General features: G+C 39.5%; 1 protein-coding gene across 1 annotated transcript in view; it reads right to left on the reverse strand.

The window, feature by feature from the left end:
* The window catches only part of SERINC2 (serine incorporator 2), a 42,503-nt gene that overhangs the window by 17,062 nt on the left and 9,991 nt on the right, over positions 1-15,450 (reverse strand). The window lies entirely within an intron of this gene.

The raw sequence follows: 15,450 nt of genomic DNA on the forward strand, positions 1-15,450 counted from the left end.
CCGCTGCCTGGGTGTCATTATTGACTCCTCCCTCTCCTTCACCCCTCACATTCAATCTCTTGCCTAATCTTGTCACTTTCTGCTCCATATCAGACCATTCCTCTTCCAGGATGTCAACAAAACTCTTATCCACCTACTGAACATTTCTCATCTCGACTAATGAAACCTTCTCCTTATGGCCACCCCCACTCCCATCTCGATCCTCTTCGATCTAAACTTAATGCTGCAGCTAGGATATTCCTCTCTCAACGCTCCACATCTCCCTCCCCTCTCTACCACGCCTTACACTGCTCCCTTTCACATACCGAATCCTATTCGGACTCCTCAGCCTCATGTACAAGTCCCTCTCCAACTCTCTACTCCAGTCTCATCTCCATACATATCCCTCCCACCCTGGTCAGCTAATGACAGTCGCCTTTCCTGCTCTCTGGTAACCACATTTCTCTACCATATCAAAGATTTCTCTTGTGCTGCCCCCCACTACTGGAACAATCTCCTTTGTTTTATAAGACGATCCCCTAGCCTGTATAGCTTCAAACAGTCATTGAAAACCCATCTGTTTATAAAAGCCTACTAGACCTCCATTTAACAATTTCATCACGTAGCATACCTCAACCTCTTTCATCCTCCATCTCGCTTGCTTCTTACCTCAGATCCCCCAATGGCTCACCCCCATTTGTCAACTGTTTGTCTGCTCTTTTCCCTTTAGATTGTAAACTCTAGTGAGGAGGGCCCTCTTCCCTCCTGTTCTCATTACCTATATCTTTTTCTCACCAGCTACACTGTGCGCCTCATCCTTGGGCTCTCTACCCATTGGCTCCACTCCTTCATGGTCTTTGCACCTCTTTTAATGGCTCTAAACCTGTTAATTGCGCCCACGCTAATGGGCACAGGTTTCAGCCTGCGCTCAATATACCCCTTGAACCCCAGGAGCTGTGTTGAGAGTTGTAGTGTTATTTGTTAACTGTATTGTAAGGTTATTTTGTTCTTTGACCTATACAGCGCTGCGGACCTCATGTGGCATCCTATAAATAAAGGATAATAATAATAATAATAATAAAGTCATGAATGATCAGATAGTTCCTTCTAAAGTTTTGAAATATCATAAATGTATGTGTTGTATGAATAGAGCATAACAAATAGTACTACTTCTGATATGATGAATTCAGATATACCTGTGTGTTGACAGGCATGTCTAGGACATGTGTCATGAGATGGTAAATTCTCCTACTTTTACTTTGTCTATCAATTTTTCTAGCAGTGCTACTAATTAAGATCCGTAGTCTCGTACACCAATAAGATATATTTACATACACTATGGAAAGCATATAGGTTGTTGAGTCACTCTAAGGAGCCACTAAGGAAGCTTAAATTACTTGCAGGAATGGCATGGGTTTATAAAAAGGAGAAAAATTTAATTCAACACAAATTAGAACATATACAGTGAGAACCAACAAGGGCTTAGTAGTTAGTAATTTTTTTTAATTTCTGTACAGTCACGGCCTCTGGAGGGCGGCACTATGGCCGGGGAAACAATACTTATTATTAATAATTAAATAAATGCAGGAGGTGTGATCGCCAAGGTGGACTGCCTACCCGCAATATAGCTTTCCTGCAGAACTATGCATTGCTGCTACAGTACAGTATTGCGTTTTCAAATCTGCCTGGCTGACGTCACAACGCTGTCAGTGTAGAGGAACCGACAGGAGTCAGGCAAAAGACAGAAGAAAGAAGCAAGAAACAAGAGGCGGACAACAAGAGAGAGAAGGAAAAATGAAGAAAGAGGAGAATGCAGAAAAAGTGGGAGGGGACACGGGTGCTACAGAAAGGAGAGGGATGGATGCTGTTGAAATGTGGGAGAAAGTAGGCTACAGAAACTGTGGGGGGACAGAAAACGGGGAGGAGTGGAGGCAACAAAAAAGGGGGGAAGGGGAGGGAGTGGAAAGATGCTACAAAAACTGTAAAAACTGAGGAAGATGTGGCTGGAGAAAATAGGGGAAGGGGGCAGGGGGGATAACACTCAAAAATCCCCATGGGTTACAGAATATGGGGTCTAGGTATTAAACCTTAAGCATCGCTGCAAATTGCAGCCATGCATAATGAGGCACCACTGTAATTCAACAAGCCAGAACTACTCGAGAGTTAGGAACCATTTAAGGTTACTATTTGTACAATTAATTTTACATCCTCAGAGTATATTAACAAATGCAAATAAATATAGAACTGTCTAGATTATCTATGTCATTTAGATTACCTTTCTCTATATATTTGCATGTGTTAGTATATTTAATATTACATCTACATAATACAGTCATGGCCAAAAGTTTTGAGAATTACACGTTTTATTATTTGTCACAAAGTCTGTTGGCTCAGTTTTTATGATGGCAATTTGCAGATACCCAGAATGTCATGAAGAGTGATCAGATGAATTGCCACGACAATGAACTTTATCCCAAAAACAACATTTCCACTGCATTTCAGCCCTGCCACAAAACGACCAGTTGACATCAGTTCAGTGATTCTCTTGTTAACACAAGTGAGAGTGTTGACGAGGACAAGGCTGAAGATCACTGTCATGCTGATTGCGTTAGAATAACAGACTGGAAGCTTTAAAAGGAGGGTGGTGCTTGAAGTCATTGTTCATCCTCTGTTAACCATGGTTATCTGCAAGGAAACACGTGCAGTCATCATTGCTTTGCACAAAAAGGGTGTTACAGGCAAGGATATTACCGCTAGTAAGATTGTACCTAAATCAACCATTTATCGGATCATCAAGAACTTCAAGGAGAGAGGTTCAATAGTTGTGAAGGCTTTAGGGCGCCCAAGAACGTCCAACAAGCGCCAGGGCCGTATCCTAAAGTTGATTCAGCTGCGGAATTGGGACACCACCAGTGCAGAGCTTGCTCAGGAATGGCAGCAGACAGGTGTGAGTACATCTACACGCACAGTGAGGCGAAGACTTTTGGAGGATGGCCTGGTGTCAAGAAGGTCAGCAAAGAAGCCACTTCTCTCCATGAAAAATATCAGGGACAGACTGATATTTTTGCAAAAGGTACAGGGATTGGACTGCTAAGAAGTCATTTTCTCTGATGAATCCCCTTTCAGATTGTTTGGGGCATTTGGAAAAACGCTTGTCCGGAGAAGAAAAGGCGAGTCCTGTGTCATGCCAACAGTAAAGCATCCTGAGGCCATTCATGTGTGGGGTTGCTTCTCAGCCAAGGGAGTGGGCTCACTCACAATTTTGCCTAAGAACACATTCATGAAGAATGATACCAAAACATCCTCCAAGAGCAACCTCTCCCAACCATCCAAGAACAGTTTTACGATGAACAATGCCTTTTCCAGAATGATGGAGCACCTTGCCATAAGGCAAAAGTGATAACCAAGTGGCTCGGGGATCAAAACATCAACATTTTTGGTCCATGACCAGGAGACTCCACAGACCTTAATCTGATTGAGAACTTGTGGACAATCCTCAAGAGGCGGATGGACAAACAAAAACCCACAAATTCTAAGCATTGAATAGGCAAGAATGGGTGGCCATCAGTCAGTATGTGGCCCAGAAGTTGATTGACAGCATACCAGGGCAAATTGCAGAGGTCTTCACAAAGAAGGGTCAACACTGCAAATATTGACTCTTTGCATAAACTTAATGTAATTGTCAATAAAAGCCTTTGACAATTATGAAATGCTTGTAATTTTACTTCAGTATACCACAGCAACATCTGACAAAAAGGTCTAAAAACACTGAAGCAGCAAACTTTGTGAAAACCAATATTTAATTCTCCAAATTTTTGGCCATGATTGTCCATTAATAGACAGCAGCAGAGGAGAGCCAAGTAGTGGGCAAATACAAAACAAAAAAAAAAAATCACAACAATGGTTGCTCAACCATTAAGCATTATGCTCTTTATTAAACATTGTAGCAAGATGGTATGTGTTGGCAAGGAGACATTTGAGGGGAAAGCAGTTTGGCAGGGGAGCATGTTTGAGAAAAGCAGGTGGACAGGGGTGAGAGCTTTAAAGAAAAGCTGGTGGATCAAAGCAGGTATACAAGAAAATTGTTATAAAATATACTTGCGCTGGTACCTGGTTCCGGAAAGGCTCCACCGCATGTACCTATCGGTATCAGACCGTTGTTGGCGCCTTTGTGGGGCCAAGGGAACTTTTTTACACATTTGGTGGGATTGCCCTGTCATTCAAACCTTTTGGAACCTTACTTTGGCCATAGTACGTAAAGTAACTGGTATTAGAGTCGACAAGATTCCGGCTCAGATTTTACTGAATCAACCTATCCCTGAGATAGGCAAGACCAACAACTGTCTAATAGCTCATATTTACCAGGCGTCCAAGTTACTTATTGCGAGAGCTTGGAAACAACCCTCCGCTCCCTCCAATCGCATCTGGTTTATCTCCTCTATGGAACATATTTCAGCCCTTATGAACGATAAACTACCTAAATTTCGAGAAATTTGGTCTCCATGGTTTGACTGGCAGCAATCTCCGGTTCCAGGATCTACTTGAGTGAAAATATCATCCCTCCTCCTCTTTCCTTTCCCCCTGTAAGTAGCACCCCTCCTCCCCACAAAACCTCTGCGTTTTTTTTAATTGTTTGTCCTTTTTACCTTTATTGTTTTTCTTAAACATTTTAGTCGCTTAGTTTACAGTTTAATGTGGTACATGTTTTCCAAAGTCTGTTACTTGGATGTTCGGTATTATTATCTACATGATAGTGAATGGACTGTAAATGTATGTACACTTTTGTTTATGCGGTTCTAAAAATAAAAAAAATTAAAAATTAAAAAAAAAAAAAAAGAAAAGCTGGTGGGCAAAAAGCTGGCTCGGGTGCTTAGTGCAGCGGTGTATGTGAGAGATAAGCTGGTGGTCACGTGAGTAAAGCTGGTTTTATGTGGCTAGCATATGTAACAAAAGCTGCTGGGCAAAGGCTGGCATATGTGAGAATAGCTAGTAGGCAGATGGGCATGTGTGGGAAAAGTTGTTGGGCAGCCACATGTCAGTGTGTAACAGTTGAGTGACGTAAGTTTTTTTTTGTTTTGTTCTGCTGAAATCTAACATTTAGAGCCTCCCCTCCAGATATCCTGCACTTGCTCCTGGGCAGCATTCTGCGTCAGACATTAGTGCACCTGAATTGCAGCATTATCAGCCAGCCAGGAGGAGGTTATAGTTATTATTTTTATTTTAGAATTGTCAAGTATGTTAGAGGGGGGGGGGGGGGGGTGTTGGGGGAACGGGGAGCTTAAGCTTTGCCTAGGGCACAGAGCAACCATGCACCGGCCCTGTGTACAGAGGTTCCATTTAGTTTATTTCAAACTAGTTTTACTGGAAACGTTCTACTTTTTCCTCAAATGCATTTTCAAAGTATTGAAGAGCAATTGCATTTAGAAATATTGTCATGATTTCCTTAGTGAACTTTTTGTGCTTAAGTTTTTTGGGGTTTTTTCTTTTTTTGGTTTTATTTTTAACAAATTTAATTCTAGATTAATTAAAATAATAAAAACAAGACAAAGGAGTCACTAGTTTCTCAGACTATAGTTGCAGCTTCTAAGAAAGTTCACCCAGCAAAATTTGCATGTTAATGACATTGTATATGTGTACTGAAGTCTTCTAATTCTTCTCTCTCCCTCTAACAGATCAAACAGTAGCAGCAGTGGGTTCTGTTCTGTCATGATTTACTGTACAAATTAGGTTGTAATAGTGTATTCTAGCTCCGGAATCACCAAACAATGAGCCTTTTTACATTTTCAGTAATGAAATGGACCATCTTCACTAAGGGCTAGATTTACTAAGCTGCGGGTTTGCAAAAGTGGGGATGTTGCCAATAGCAACCAATCAGATTCTAGCTATCATTTTGTAGAAGGTACTTAATAAATGAAAGCTAGAATCTGATTGGTTGCTATAGGCAACATCCCCACTTTTTCAAACCCGCAGCTTAGTAAATCTAGCCCCAAGAGTCTTTTCACAAGCATACAAAAAAACAAAAACACAGTCCTATAGCTTATTACAGCACACTATTTGTTCTTGTAGCATGCACATTTTTCCTTTATATAAAAGCTGTAACAGCTGCTGCAGTATTAGTAGGAGTTAATATCATTTTAGGATCTATACTCACTTTTACAATATCTATGAATTCACTCAAAGATAAAATACATTTCGTTCAGCTTTCACGCTTACCAAGTAAGGGCCTTTACTTTTTATATCTCAAATAATCTGTGTTTAATCCCCCGTCAAAGTCATCTTTCACCTCACTTCTCTAGGATCGATCTTAAAGACATACCTCTGCAAAATCTGTTCTTGTTTGCAAACTAAAAGTGGTGTTCTTGTCTCAGAATACGCTGTTAGTTCCCTAGCAGCATGTAGAAGAGAGCGATTTTTTTTATTTTTTTTACCCACAAGGAGGCTGCAAGCTGTGCCAGCCGCACGGTGTAGACAGATACAGGCTTGTATAATGTATATCTTCACTGGCTAAAATATACCATTGATATTGTTCATGACTATGGGCAGCTCTGGAGACAAAGCTAATTTACATCTTGAGGTCTACAAATTAGAAATGGTAGACCTGTATACAGATTACTAGATGGTATTAGGCCATACTTGCCAACATTTTTTTTTCTTTTTCCGGGAGATGCCGGCTGGGACGTGGGCGTGCAGGGGGCGGGGCTGCGAAATCGCATCATTTTGGCCCCGCCCCCGTGACGGAATGACGCAAATCGCGTCATTTTACAGTGGGGGCGGGGCTAAACGCCGCGATTCCGGGTGAATCGCGGCGTTTAAACTAAATTTTCCCCCCTTCCTATCAGGGAGATTGCCACACTCGTCCGGGAGACTCTCGCAAAATGCGGGAGTCTCCCGGACAATCCGGGAGAGTTGGCAAGTATGTATTAGGCTACCAAAAAGCCATGATCAAATAGGCATCTTGCACCTCTCTTGCTGATATCATGAGGAAATGCATTGGTAGACGATAGCACTATGACCATGATGGAGGCCCTTGCAAAATAATAACCTCTGGAGATTACCAGATGGTTGCTTAGTGTAGTGAAAGGTCTTAATAACAAGAACACATGAGCAAGAGAGGGATAATTCCTGCTGAAAATCAGGATTTATTTATTTACAGAGATTCACATCCATTGCACAACAGTATTGGTCACATTTGTCCAGAATGTGAAACCTACGCTATTGAAAATCTCAACAGAAAACATGGTACGCATCCTCTTATCATGTAGCCCAATAGTAAATCTAAAACATGAAGTGTATATTTGAATATGTTTTGGTTATGGTTTTAATGTACTCAAGATTAAATAAAAGACAAGGCTTTAACCAAAGTCAAACCACTTGAGGTCTCAGTGCTGGGGGTAAAATGTATCAAGCTGAGAGTTTTCCAGCGAGTTTGAAAAGTTGAGATGTTGCCTATAGCAACCAATCAGATTCCAGCTATCATTTTGTAGAATGTACTAAATAAATGATAGTTTTCTGGTGGGTTTGAAAAACCAAATCAGATTCTAGCTCTCAGCTTGATACATTTACTCCCTGGTCTTCTTATTGCATGTTTCCCTTTCCAATTTAACCAGCTGCACAAGTCCAAATCACATTAATCAAAAAGAAAAAAAAAATGGAATATGAAATGGTGAAACAATATTATAATTAGAGATGGGCGGGCTCGGTTTCTTGAAAACCGAACCCACCCGAACTTTGGGGATCCAGGTACTGAGCAGTCTCGGCACTTTCGCGCAAATTCGGATTCCAAAACTAGGCAAAATGTCATTGTGATGTCGTCGGATCTCGCGATTTTTGGAATCTATAAATACTGCTCTCCACGACGATCTAGTGCCATTTGAGAAAGGGATACAGAAGGGGTAGGATAGAGTGGCAAAGAGAAGAGCTCCATTGCTGAAATACTAATCTACAATTCCTTGCAGGCTTTTTTTCTGAATTTGCACTACTAAGTGTAGGGTCTAATATACACCCAAATAGAAGAGCTGCGTTGGTAATTTGGTCATTTCTGAAGTACTAATATACAAGTCTCTGCAGTCTTTTTTTTCTTAATTTGCACCAAAATGTGTAGGGTGTTCTCCAAATGGATTCACAGCAGTACACAGAAGAGCAGGAGCAGCAAGCAGCTGCTGCTACCAGTCCTGACAATAGTTATGTGTGTACATCATCTAGTAAAGCCTATGTAAAAGTACATAGTCTTTTGAAGTCAGGGGGAAAAAAACAAAACACCTTTTACCATGTTGAAGAAAAAAATAGCTGTAATCCAGGAAAAGTTAACTACCGATAAAAAAAAAATCCACGAGTGGTATGTGTAATCATGACCATTGTGATAGTGTACCCATAAAGAAGGTTCCTCTGAAGAATTCTTGAGCGCTAGTCCCACTGCTGCTGCTGTTGCCGCTGCTGGGGGTGAATCTTCCTCCCATAAGCAGCCCAAAAAGAAGACCAATAGTACTTTACAACACTTAACTGTGAAACAATCTTTTGCTACAGGAAGCAAGTATGACAGCAGTCACCCAGTCGCAAAGCGGATCACAGACGCCATGGCGAATATGCTAGTGTTAGATCTGCGTCCAATATCCACTATAAACGCAGCTGGTTTTTCACAGTTAATTGAGGTTTTGTGTCCCCGTTACAAAATTCCTTGGCAACAACACCATTTTTCAAGAAAAAATATTTCTCAACTGTACCAGAATGTTCGTAAAAATGTAATAATTGGGCTCAAAAATGCCATTCTACTCACTGTACACTTAACCACATATATGTGGACAAGTGGAACTGGGCAAACAAAAGACTATATGACTGTGACAACCCACTGGGTTGGTCATTCACCTTCAAGCAGGAACAGCAGAGCATGTACACCACTACGTAACATTTCTCACAGGCAGGCTAGTCTTTGTATCACCGGCTACATTAACAGGCATACAGCTGATAATTTGTTTTACAAAAACTAAGGGTTTTCATTGATACATGGCTTATACCACTTGTACTCTCCCCAGGATGTGTCATTTCTGATAACGCCACCAATATTGTGCGAGTATTACAGCTGGGTGAATTCAGCCACAAAAGTGTCAGCCCTTGTCGCTGAAGTGCTTGGTTTGTTAAAGTGTGCATGACCTTTGTGAGATCCAACATATGGGTGGGTAGGAGGGCAATTCCATCTTTCACCATTAATATTTCCTGGCACTGATGTGTGTTTCTGCCATTACTCTAACAAGCCCATTGTTAGCTTGTTTAGGGAGGGCCATGTTTGTCTTGCACTTCAGCCACAAAAGTGGCACTCCTTGTGGATGAACTGCTTGGCTTGATAAATTGTACATGCTACTTCTCCTAATGTGATATAAACTGCAGTGTGTTTGTGTCATTGCTCTGTCGCTTAACATCCAGCCAGCTCGCTGCAGTATTTGGCTAAAAGTGTATGAAAAACATATTGTGGCCTGTGAGATGGTAAAAATTGAATGGAAATCACTGGAATTTAGTATTAGTAAGGTTAATAATAATAATGTAGGTGCAACATAATACCGAAATGTAATTTTACCCCCAAAAAATGTAATTTTGTAAAAAAAACAGCTAAACAAAACCAAAACACACAAGGGCTGTTTTGGCAAAACCAAAATCCGAAGGTAATCCAGATCCAAGACCAAAACACTCAATCTCGAATTATAATGAGTTTTTCTACGAAAATCTAGTAACACCAGATTTTAATATGGATTAAAGTGATTTTTGTACCTTTCCTTAAGATGAAAAAATGTTATTCAACTATAAATACAAGGTGCAAGGGAGACACAGGAAGGGATAAAAAAGTAAGGGCACTAAAGAAGAATGTACACAATTATTACACATAGAGCAAAGAAGAACTAGGAAAAGCAGTAAAAAGAACAAACACACATTTAGATCAGTAACAATGGTTAGTAATGAAAGTAAAAGCATCTACATACAGATCAGCACACACACACACACAGCCAGAAGTCAGAGCAATGGTCAACTGTAAGAGGTGATATTATATCATCCATGTTGAACTGTTGTATATACTGTGGGCCTGATTCATCAAGGCATGCATACAGAGCGCAACGTATTTTTGTTTTAAAACACATGTAAATACGCTCTGCATACTCCCGAATTTAACAGGGAACAAATATGAAGATACGTGCGCTGATGAATTTGGGTATAAGTCTGCTCTGGTCAACTACACAGGACAATGCAGGGTACGTCGAATGCCTGGAATTTGCAAAAAAAATGCACAGTTCTTAAGATGATCTTACTACAGCTGCTCCTGATTGCAAACACATGTTATAGCATGCATACTAGATTGTCATCACTAGTACTCAGAACTTAGACAAGCCCTGTAGCTGATAGGGATATAGCAGAAAAACAAGCAACTTTGAGATGCCCAAAGTTTGATTCGGATGTTGCTGCATGCGCTCAAATTTGGCATGCCCTTACTCTACATTGACAACGGGCAAACGCCCCTTCCCCACCCAGTTAACTAACAGAAATTGCAGGCTGTAGTAAGTGTCCTTTGCATACGTAGATGCAGTGATCATAAATCAGCAGATGCGTGCCTTGATGAATCAGGCCCTGTATGTGTACTGTGTGTACGATTTTATGCTATTGAAGATATGTACTGTAACATTATATTGTGTAAGTAAAATATTATATTATATATCATCATCATCATCATTTATTTATATAGCGCCACTAATTCCGCAGCACTGTACAGAGAACTCATTCACATCAGTCCCTGCCCCATTGGAGCTTACAATCTAAATTCCCTAATATAGATACACACACACACACACAGACAGACAGACAGGGAGAGACTAGGGTCAATTTTGATAGCAGCCAATTAACCTACCAGTATGTATGTGTACTGTGTGTACGATTTTATGCTATTGAAGATATGTACTGTAACATTATATTGTGTAAGTAAAATATTATATTATATATAGTGATCATTCAAAAGTTTGTATGTTGCTTAAGAGGTAAAGGACTGGAGTGGGTGTGACACAATTACGGCAAGGAAAATGTGTAATGTGTACATGTAGGCAACAAGGTATCCTATGAAGAGTACAGAAGTAACATATTTAATACACTCCTATTTGTGGAGCAGTGCTATAGGCACATCCTGTGATGATATTTGTAGGAATTCTGATTATTAATATGCTGGGTTTGCTTAGTTTTCTCAAAGCTGTAAACGCTGTCAACGGGTACGACAGTAAAAACATTAGCCCTTACTTGTGACATAGTGTCAGTGTCCGGATTGTCTGAATTCTGGCATGTCATTGTTTCAACAAGTCTACTTTTATGTTTGTCTGAATTTACACCTGTCTCTATTAACATCTAAATCGGAAATTACATCAGTCGGTTTTAAGCCGTCGTGATACTTGTTGTCAGCATTTACAGCTTCGGGAAAATGACTACCACCAAATATGTCCTACAAACTTTTATAGCTGCATATGCAAAACTGAATATGACCTATGAGTAATATATGAAGGATTCCTTTCAGACCCCTAAATGTACGATAAGAGATTCCCTGATCAGGAAACATTCCCTGATTGCAAACATTTACTAGAAAGGTAGCCACACATTCGGAGAACAATCCGAATGTGTGGAAAAGAAATAATTAATTTAACAGATTAGAGGCATTTTTAACCTTAGCAACATAAAATCTACTGATGTTTCCCTTCTGAACAAATGTGTCTTTAAATTTGCAATGAGCAACTAATCAAACAATTACAACACATATATTGATCTTTATAAATTTATATGGCACCTTACCTTAAAGAAATATCACAAATGTGCCCATAAAATAAGCACATTAAAATTCAGAATACAAAAAAACTCACAGAAAGAACAATTTCACATTCTCAGTTTCGTTAAACTTTATTAACACATTTTCTAAACTGGTAGAAAAGGATACTGATAAAAGGTATCTGCATAAACAAAAAGAACCCCCAAACTTACTAGAAGCCATAGGAGAGGAGAGAAATAACAAGGGAGTGGTCATTAAGCCTGCAGATAAAGGATGATGGGGTGGCTTTGCTCAATAAAGTGTTACTAAAGGGTAAATCTATTCAGTGACAGTTCCACATACCTAGAACTTAAAAAGAATCCTACCAACACTTTCCATCAACAAATAATTGTGCTCTTTTAAAGGAGGATTACAAATAGGCATCCTGAAATAAATTCTTTGTAGTTAAAAGTTCTAAAGTACCCGCCTTCTACTAACGCCTGAAAATACATAAAACATAATCAAATCTGTCAGCTAAACCAGTATCAGGTATCAATTCCCTCACTGCGAATCTGTTACTGTACATCAATACCACCAGGATTAAATCAAAGACCAGTTATATCATATCCAAGTTATCACTGAAACTCTGCACACACTGAACAAGATCAAATGAGAGTCTCTTAACATCACTGGTTACGAGTGCATTGATCATAAGCGGACGCAGGAGCATACAAAACATTTTATGGGAAGGAGATAAACTCAAATCTGCTCAAATGTAATTCACAGTAATACCATCAATTTTTAGTTTCAGTCACAACTGTTTGAGAACAAATAGTACAAACTGTTGCAAGGAACGGCCATTGGTACCAGATTCACACCAATCAAGCCAGTGGGAAGAAAAATATATTTGACTAGAATCTAACCCAGCAGAACTAATTGAGACTAAAAAAAGAACTGTTCGAATACAGATACACTAATTGAGCAAGAAATAGCCATGAATCAAAAATGTATAGAAAAAAATTATAATATTGATAGAGTTAAAGCAGCAATACCACATATGTTAGCTATCCTACTACAAATCATTATTTGCTTTTCTAAAGCTCTCCAACTGGCAAACAAAGGTGGCTGCCAGACACAGTCAGCCTGCTACACAGGCACACTGCTCTCATCATGTCATGTGATGGCAGAGAGGGAAAAAGAAGGATGTCACAGTGCAGGCAGAGCTCACAATGACATTCCAAAGCCTCTCTGATCTCCATGTCATGTGCCATGTGACTGTGGCTGCCATGGTAGTCCAGAATAAACCATAAATAGCAGCCTGGAGAATACAGACAAAAAAAAAAATTCTTATAGCCTGCTACAGTGATGTTAAGAAACAATACCTTTTTTCCCCATTGGATTGCCATTTTAATGAAGCATTTAACAAAACTAAACAAATAGGCAAGTAATGAATTCCTATAAAGACATTAAACAAACCCCCATACATAAAAACATGATCTCATTTAGTAACCAATACTCTGATTGCTCACAATCAAATCTATTAACCTCAAAAACACTAGCATATATTACTCTAAGAGCACACATTATCCACTATTCTCTCAACATAACCGAAGATACAACATTTACGAAAGGAGCTTCAAACCTACAACAGGTACTTGGCAGCAGTTTTCATTACCATCTAGTAAAATCACAACAAAACAAAGTGGATACATCAGGGTGGCCATAGATTTTATTTTTTTGCAGTAAATACAAGACAGTGATAAGCATTAGTACAATGCCAATTAAACAATTAAGTTCTAATGTCAGTGAACCCATTGATATACATGAAATGATTACATGCGATAGCATGGGAGTCATCTACATGTTGGAGTGTCCATACGTCCTCTAATATGTAGAAAACTACATAATTACAATTTCCAAGCAGTTTTCAAGCAGCAATATAACAGGTCTATCCTCAATTAGACCTAAATTTGAGGATATTACAAACTGTCCGCATCCATGTCCAACTTCCTTACGTACCTAGAGATATTTACTCATCAAGGTTTTCACTGAAGTTATACATTTTGATCTCATTACCGGTCTCCAATATGGATGATGGGTATATCTAATCTTGCCATTTATGTTTTTACTGATCATCATCCACATCTTTATTACCACTATGAACATCATGAAGTTGTAAGTGTCAACATTAGGGATGTGATTGTACAAATGTATCATGTTTTATTGATTACCTATTACATTGTATTAATCACACAGTTATCACCCTTATTTAAATATGACTACTGCATGCACCATTACCATTAGTCCAAGAGCAAGTCGGGATAATTATGGCAAAACGTGATGGAGGCACTAATGTTACACACAGCAATAGCCAATGCTATTCTGCTACCTTACATATCAAGTGCTCCACCACCTCTTTATCTCTCTCCCCCTCTCTCTCTATATATATATATATAGTTTATGGAACTTGTTTCCCCTACGTTTAGGTTTTCGGCAACAAGTGCTCATGGGTGACTCTTGATTCTGGAGTATTGTGGTGTAGATCACAGTATCTCACTAGAGACACTGCAGGAGGGGGAATACTTTATATTACTTATTGGAACATTGTAACTGAAAAAGATTGCTTTTATATAACAATATGATCTACCTTTCTAGTAATGACCCCCCCCCCCCTTTTGCTCCCTGAACAGGCAGAATTTTTTGTTGCACAGACTCAACAATGTGTGGATACTCTAGAGATTGTTGTAAATGTTGATACAATAGCATGTAAGCTTGCAAGCGGGGCCTTCTCACCTGTTTGTCTGTTTTACCCAGTTTGTTTATTGGTTTACTAGGTTTGTCCCCAATTGTAAAGCGCTACGGAATATGCTAGCGCTATATAAATAAATGATGAAGATGATGATGATGATGATGAATAGCAACACACAGTGCTGCAGATTTTCCAGCAGCACATTCATGCTGCAAATCTCCCTCTCCACCACATCCCAAAAAGTGCTCTATTGTATTGAGATCTGGAGGCCATTGGAGTACACTGAACTCATTGTCATGTTCATGGAAACAGCTTTAGAAGACATGTACTTTGGAAGTAGCCAACAAAAGATGACTAGACTGGGGCTTTAAAGGAATGCACATGGTTAGCATCAATACTCATGTAGGCTGAAGATTGGAAAAACATCACCTGGTCTGGAGAATCTCAATTCCCAGAACTGCCACTCACTGAATATTAAATCACATCACTCTCTGTAAACTCTAGAGACTGTTGTGTGTGAATATCTCATGACATCAGTAGTTAGTGAGATTCTCAAACCACTCCGCCTGGCACCAACAATTACTCCACAGTCAAAGTCACTTAGATCACATTTCTTCCCCATTCTGGTGTTTGTATGAACTTGCCATATTTTATGCATTAAGTTGCTGCCACATGATTGGCTGATTAGATATTTGCCTTATCAAGCTGGTGTACAGATGTACCTAAAAAAGTGGCCACTGTGTGTTTGTGTTGTTAGGGTAATTAGAATATAAATACAAATATAAATAAGGTCTCAGAAGCAGAACACTCTAGCCACTGTCTTACCTCCATCCATTCTTCAAACTTTGTATGTATGATTTTTTTTATGTACAATTTGCTATACCCACTGTCTAGTGCCAGAGTTTGCCTTACCAATAAATAAAGATGATATGCAATCTGTAATCCTTTTTTTTAAATTTAT

Source organism: Mixophyes fleayi, chromosome 2, assembly GCF_038048845.1.
Source record: "Mixophyes fleayi isolate aMixFle1 chromosome 2, aMixFle1.hap1, whole genome shotgun sequence".
Taxonomy (NCBI): Eukaryota; Metazoa; Chordata; class Amphibia; order Anura; family Limnodynastidae; genus Mixophyes; species Mixophyes fleayi.